Below are 6,492 nucleotides of genomic sequence, written 5' to 3'. Positions count from 1 at the left end.
GTCAACTTTGTGCAGCATTATAATATTAGACTAGCTTTGGGGGGGGGGGATGTGTTAGAAACAGCCAAATGTTTTGACCTTTTATGTGTTGTGTTATACCAGTCTGCACATTTCAGATGGAGATAAGGTTGCCCTGCTCCTCCTGAACATTAATATGTTTTTGCCATTTTAAAAGTCATTTGCAGGTATTTTACACCTGTATTTTTCATTGTAGTGTAACCTGGAAAGTGGAAATGGGGAAGAGCCTTTCAAGTATTTATGGCTGTCCCCTATATTTTGTGTTTCCCCTCACGTCCTGTCCTGGTGACCACACAGTGAAAACGACTATAGTTGTCCTTTAAATCTAAACTCCAGCTTCCTCCCCCAAAAAATAAACCAACTGCCTTTCCAAGACTATAGAAGTTAGACTATAATGGGAGAACTTGGGTAATCCAGCAAACCTTGAACGTATTTCCTAAAAATCATTTGCTATTAGTTGGCAAATGTTATCATCCTGGACTAGATCTAATCCAAGTTTGCTGAATCACCCTGGTTCACCTATGATAGTCTATCTTCACCAGTCTTGGAGAGTTTTATTAAATCAGAACCAGTGAATACGGTATTTGATGGTTTGGCAATGTCTCCTCGGGGGTGGAGCCTTGCACTCACAGTAGATCCTTGTAATAAGGTTGGATGGAATTCTACTTAGCAGACTGAGGACACCTTGTGGCAGAGAAAAGGTACTGCAAGGAATGATAGTGGTTTCCAGAACTTGAGCTCCCATTGTTTTTTCACACTGCCTGAAAAAAAAATGATTACTAGAGTCAGATTAACACTATCTTGCCATGCGAACATATAGCTTATGGCGATTTTACCTTTAAGACTGTACAACACTAACTTTGCTTTTCTGCTTTTCTGCTATGAGATAATGTATACAGGCGATAAAGCGCTTATTATATAATATATCAGCTTATTTAAAATTCAAGTATAACAGGTAGCTAATAAGTAGCGTGATCTCATTACGGCCTGACAAGCTAAATGATGCACCTGGCGGATCTAAAGCGAGATTTGTATAATTTAATATTAGCCCAGCAGCCATTTAATTATACAATAAATACCAAGAATGTGGCCTTAGCGGAAGACAAAACTCCATCTCTGGGACATAGCTCGCACAGCGCTCTATTTATTTAAAACCGCCGCCGCTACGCTTGCAGCCGGCAGCCTCGCAAAGCAGAGGATGTGTTTAGTGATATTAAATTATTCCCGCAACACATAAAGTGGTCAAAAAACACTTGATCATTAGGAGCCGCTGTTTTCTCTGCGGCTCTTGCTGTTAAACGCGGCCCTTGGGTATAGGAAACTGAAAGCTTGGCAGACTTTAATTTAGAATAAAAAAAAAAATCCAAACTATAATAATGGGCTCTTTCATTTAGCAGGGCCGGCCTGTTATAGATACCGAATGTGGCTCGTGGATTTTGTAGCTTTGGCTCTCTATGAAATCCTAAAAGGTAAAAAAACAAAAGGGAAGATGAAAATATTGTAAATATTTAAATCTTTATCATTATAAATTTATTGAACCTGATTTAGAATATTATAAAGCAATATTAAGTTTTTTTTTAAAAAATCCTCTTTTCAGAAATAAAAAGCCAACCTTGAGCTCCAGTCTGTTAGGCTGAGATGATGTCAATGCTGTAAAATTTTGCAAGCACATTTGAAGAAATTCCACCAGATTTACTGGATCACCCGGTTCACCCATGACAGTCTACATAGGGCAGCATCTCCGACCTGGAGGTAAATGGAGACCCTGGATGATGGCTGAATAAAGATAGCTCCATCTTTGCCGTGAGAAAAGAAGATGAGTTCATTGTCAAGGGGAGCACAGCCATGGTTCCATGGATTGCTAGGTTCCTCCAGAATTCACTAAGGTTTCTTTGACCTGTGGTTGGCTGACCTCCAATTTAATGATGCCTGCCTAGTCCCAGGGCCAATGCCACTTGTGAGAGCCAACTGCCGAACACAAGGTGGCCATTGTGGTTACCCCAATCACCAAGATCACCAAGGAGAGGCATTTAGCCCATTGACTAGCATTGACATCCAATGAATTGGTTTTATTGTGGTTCTCGGAGACCTAAAATATATTTCAAGGGTTTCTTTAGGGTAAAAAGGGTTGGGAAAGGCTGGGGTACGGGTCATAAATTCCATGGAGAGGTTAAGCTAGTAAAATTCTGTTAGATATTTTTAAACATTAACATATTAGATCCAATAGGAGCATAGAATTTAAAGTAAATATATTAAAGATGAGGGGACTAATGATTGATATTTGATATATTTGATTGAACATGGAAGGTGTGAATTAGGGACCATGCATTGAACTACAATGAATGCTAGAAGTGGCAGCATCCTGACTGATATCCAATTATATTCCAGCTGATATCCGTTCAATATTGAGCGGTGCTCTAAATAAATAAAACCAGGGAGATATTGATTGTTTACCAAATCCTGCAACCATTGGATAAATTGATTACCACCATTTGCATTCGATTGGCTTTTATGATGTTCCATTTGGTGTCACTATTTCCTAACCAGGAACCAACATGCAGATCTGAAATGTTGATGGAAAATTCTGGGTCAGTGTAATAATGGAGCTATATAGGTTTATCCAGAAAGAATTAATGGGGCTTCCAATGCTTTTAATGCTGCATTATGTGCAGATCATCAATATACCAGGATACAGTGCATTTTTCAGTTGCCCCATTAATAGAATTCAACTGAATTTTTAATTTTACCAAACGGGGTTACTTAATGCAAACCTAAACTAAATAAACCAAAAGTCATCAGGGGGTGGAGATTTTTGGCAGAAATAACATGCAAAGTCTGATTTTCGTGCTCCTGGTGGCTTTCTGTTTTTTGCCTATGCTGCATGGCAGATATGAGGCCATGTGCCATGTGCCATGTAACTCCGTACATGCATGGGTTACACCATCAGTGGCCATTCAATGGCTAGAGAAGATCATTGAAAACCTGGAAGTTGGCCTTGGGGTTGGCAGTGAGGATGATGGTTTCTGGGGACAAAGTGGCGACCAATTCCTGGACTTGTCATTGCTACAGAGTGTCCTTAAAAAAGTATTTGGCACAAATGGCGATGCTCCTCCAGACCAATGAAGATTTAGGTTTTCTTGACGCAATGGGCACATATATGGCATGTTTATAGTAAAGTCTAATGGTGACAACTATAAATAGCCCCCCCCCATCAACTTTTTGAAATGAATCAATGAAATCCCAAAGATACCTGATATGGATTTGTACCTGTGCCAAAAACTGTTTTAGTTATAGATATCTTGTAGACTGTGGGTGCATCCATTAGACTCGAAGAAAATTCCAATTTGGAGCACAATTTCTAATTAAGTGATGTTAAGTTTGCTTTGTGAATCATATCACAAACAAGAGCTACTTTTTGTTATACAATACTGGTTCCATCTTTTTTTCCTTATTTTGTTGGGTCCTCTGCAGCTTCATTTCAGCCATTTCCAGTCTTCATGCACTCCAATGATGGCTGCTCCATGGCGGTTTCCTGATGGTGTCAACAGCAGACCATACCAAAGGGCATTCTTTGGTATGCGTCTGGAGGAAAAGAAGTTTAAGCTCCGGATAAGGAAGGGATTCTTCACTGTAAGGTCTGTGAAAATGTGGAATCGGCTCCCTCCGGAAGTAGTTTCAGCAACTACTATAGATTGCTTTAAGAAAAAGCTGGATGATTTCTAGAAGCATAGAATATAACTGGGGATTAAGGCTTTAAAGTAAAGATAACAGAGACTGCTGATCCAGGGAACATCCGATTGTCTCACGGGATCGGGAAGGAATTTTTTCCCCAGTTGAAGCAAATTGTACCTGGGGTTTTTTTTTTTAACTTCCTCATGTTTATTTCCGTAATGGTTGAACTTGATGGACTTATGTCTTTTTTCCACCTAACCTACTATGTAACTATTGATGTACCTTGTGTAATGTGACTAGTTGTAGTCTTCGGTGACAATGCAGGAGCACAGCTCGGAGAAAGGAATTCATACAACTTTAATGTAGCAATATTTGCCACCAATACATCCCAATATATTACAATGTAGCAGCTAAGTAACTTATTCTTCACTGATTTACTTACAGAAGAAAAGAGCAATCTATTTCCCTCTGTGAGTTTCGGCTCTGCAGAATTCCAGACGTTTCGGCTTTTGCGGGTGGCCGGATTGAACCTCCCCACAGTTCAGCGCTGTCAGAGTCGGTTAATTCATATTAAACACTGGTGACATTTCCTTCTCACTGCCACATGGGTATTGCTATTGGGCAGGCTTACACTCTGCTGTTGCCGGGGGGCTCGGTACAGCTGTGCAGTGTGGTCACCGCCGGGCGACGGCCTTATGTAACGCCTTTAGCGCGTCGTCGTGCACCAACGACAAACAATGTTATTTCTGAAGTTGGGTAGAACTGAGCTGATGGATGGACGCAGTGCGGTGGATATTTTCTCATTTTTTACAAGAAATCAGAAAGAAAAATGGCAGCTTTACCCCCTCAATGGAAACCAGACTTGGATACATTTAAAAGAGTACCTGTCCTAGGTTTGGTTGTGTATAACACAGAATTTTAGATGAAATGCCATAGGTGCAGCAGTAACAGAGAAGCTCACAATCTAATGTGCCCACCATAGTCATATGTCATTAACACAATCCAATGCCAATGTTGGGTGGGGGGGGGGTAGTTTGACAGTTGACAGGGATCAACTTCCTGAATACACCTGTCGTCTGAGTGTCCATAAAGGTATGAGCGTCCTCCTAAATATAATGCTGTGAATGTGGCAGAATGCATGGTGTCAGGTGAGTGACAAAGCAGAATTAAAAAATTGCAAGATTATTGTAATAATAGATGATGGGGGCATTAAATTAAAAACTCTTCTTGGCAGAGACTCTTCATTTTGTTGTCTGTGCCCATTTTGTAGATTTCACTTCCAAGGCACAACAGGGGAAAAGTTCAGACGGGCACTGAGGTGTTGATGTGTTGACCATTTCCCCATGCCCATGAACCATGCCCACCATTGAGGTGCTACAGAACCCCCCTATAGCCACCCATAGGGAATGAATGGATAGCAAGCAGTTAAGTGCCAACTGGTAAATATTGAAGTGCTGCTTCATCAGGAACCAATATATTGGTCAGGGCTGCAAAGTGCCTGGCAAAGCACCAAACTTCAAGAGCCACTTGGGAACCATTGTTCCCACCATTGGTCTGGAATAAATGATAAATGATGATATAATACTAGGCTATCTCTTACGTATACACCAACAGTTCCTCATGTACAAGTTAGCCAATGGGATGATAGAGAATTATTTGCATGAATTAAAAAACAGCCCCTAGATTTTGGTAGTTTGTTGGAAAGGGACATGGAAATCCTTTCTGTTCTAAGAAGACTTCACCGTCTTAGACAGTTGACACTGGAACAGTGGGAACACCATTGGAAAATGTTCTGTTCCTCTCCCCATGACCAGGGGAATATGAACAGATTGCAGAAGTCTCAGGTCAGAGGTCCCTTTTCTTCAAAGGGCCAGTAGGGGCCCTCCCCATGACCACTGCCTGCTTGTTTATTGTTGTATACAGAGATCTTCCACCATTGGCCTCCTGGCTTTGCATTAGATGGTGAGATGAGTCCAGGAAAGGAAGAGTTTACAATTTCCTCTGAGTGGCTGGGAAGTGACACTCTATTCTGGCATAAAAAGGGTCTCCTGATATAAAGGTTAGGGGGACTCTGATATAAAAGGGGGACTTTGATGTGAATTTGGAGGAATTAATGGACATTGCAGAGTCTGATATAATGGGAGTGAAAGAGGGGTCCAGAAGTAAAGGGGGGACTCTGATATGAAGAATGAGAAAACTAATGATATGAAGGGGATAACACTAATATGAAGTTGGGGGCAAGATTTAAAGTGGGGCTCCTAATGGGAAGAAGAGAACTCTTGATGTAAAATAATTTGTCCTATATGGTAGGAAACTTCTCAAAAATGTCCACTGAGGTCCGCCGATCTGTAGCTAGAAGACCATTAGTGGTGGAAGGGGGGAGGTTAATTTCTAATTTGGGCATTGGGTTCCCCCCCCCATTGTGGTGCCAGGTAAATGATTTTGAATTTTCTGTTTTCCGTCTCATTGAAAGTGTTTAATACGATAGACAAAGTAGGGGAATCTGAAGATCATTTACAGCTACAGCAAGATTTATGAATAAGCGGTATACAGGTAGCATCGTTGTATTCCATAATGAGGGGGCATGGAAGTGAGGGGTATACAGGTAGCATCGTTGTATTCCATAAGAGGGGGCATGGAGGTGAGGGGTATATAGGTAGCATCATTCTATTCCATAATGAGGGGGCATGGAGGTGAGGGATATACAGGTAACATTATTCTATTCTATAAGGGGGGGCATGGAGGTGAGGGGTATACAGGTATCATTATTCTATTCCATAATGGGGGGCATGGAGGTGAGGG

This window comes from Pyxicephalus adspersus, chromosome 8 (assembly GCF_032062135.1).
Source record: "Pyxicephalus adspersus chromosome 8, UCB_Pads_2.0, whole genome shotgun sequence".
NCBI lineage: Eukaryota > Metazoa > Chordata > Amphibia > Anura > Pyxicephalidae > Pyxicephalus > Pyxicephalus adspersus.
The sequence above is the reverse complement of the archived record's forward strand: the minus strand, read 5'-3'. Positions refer to the sequence as shown.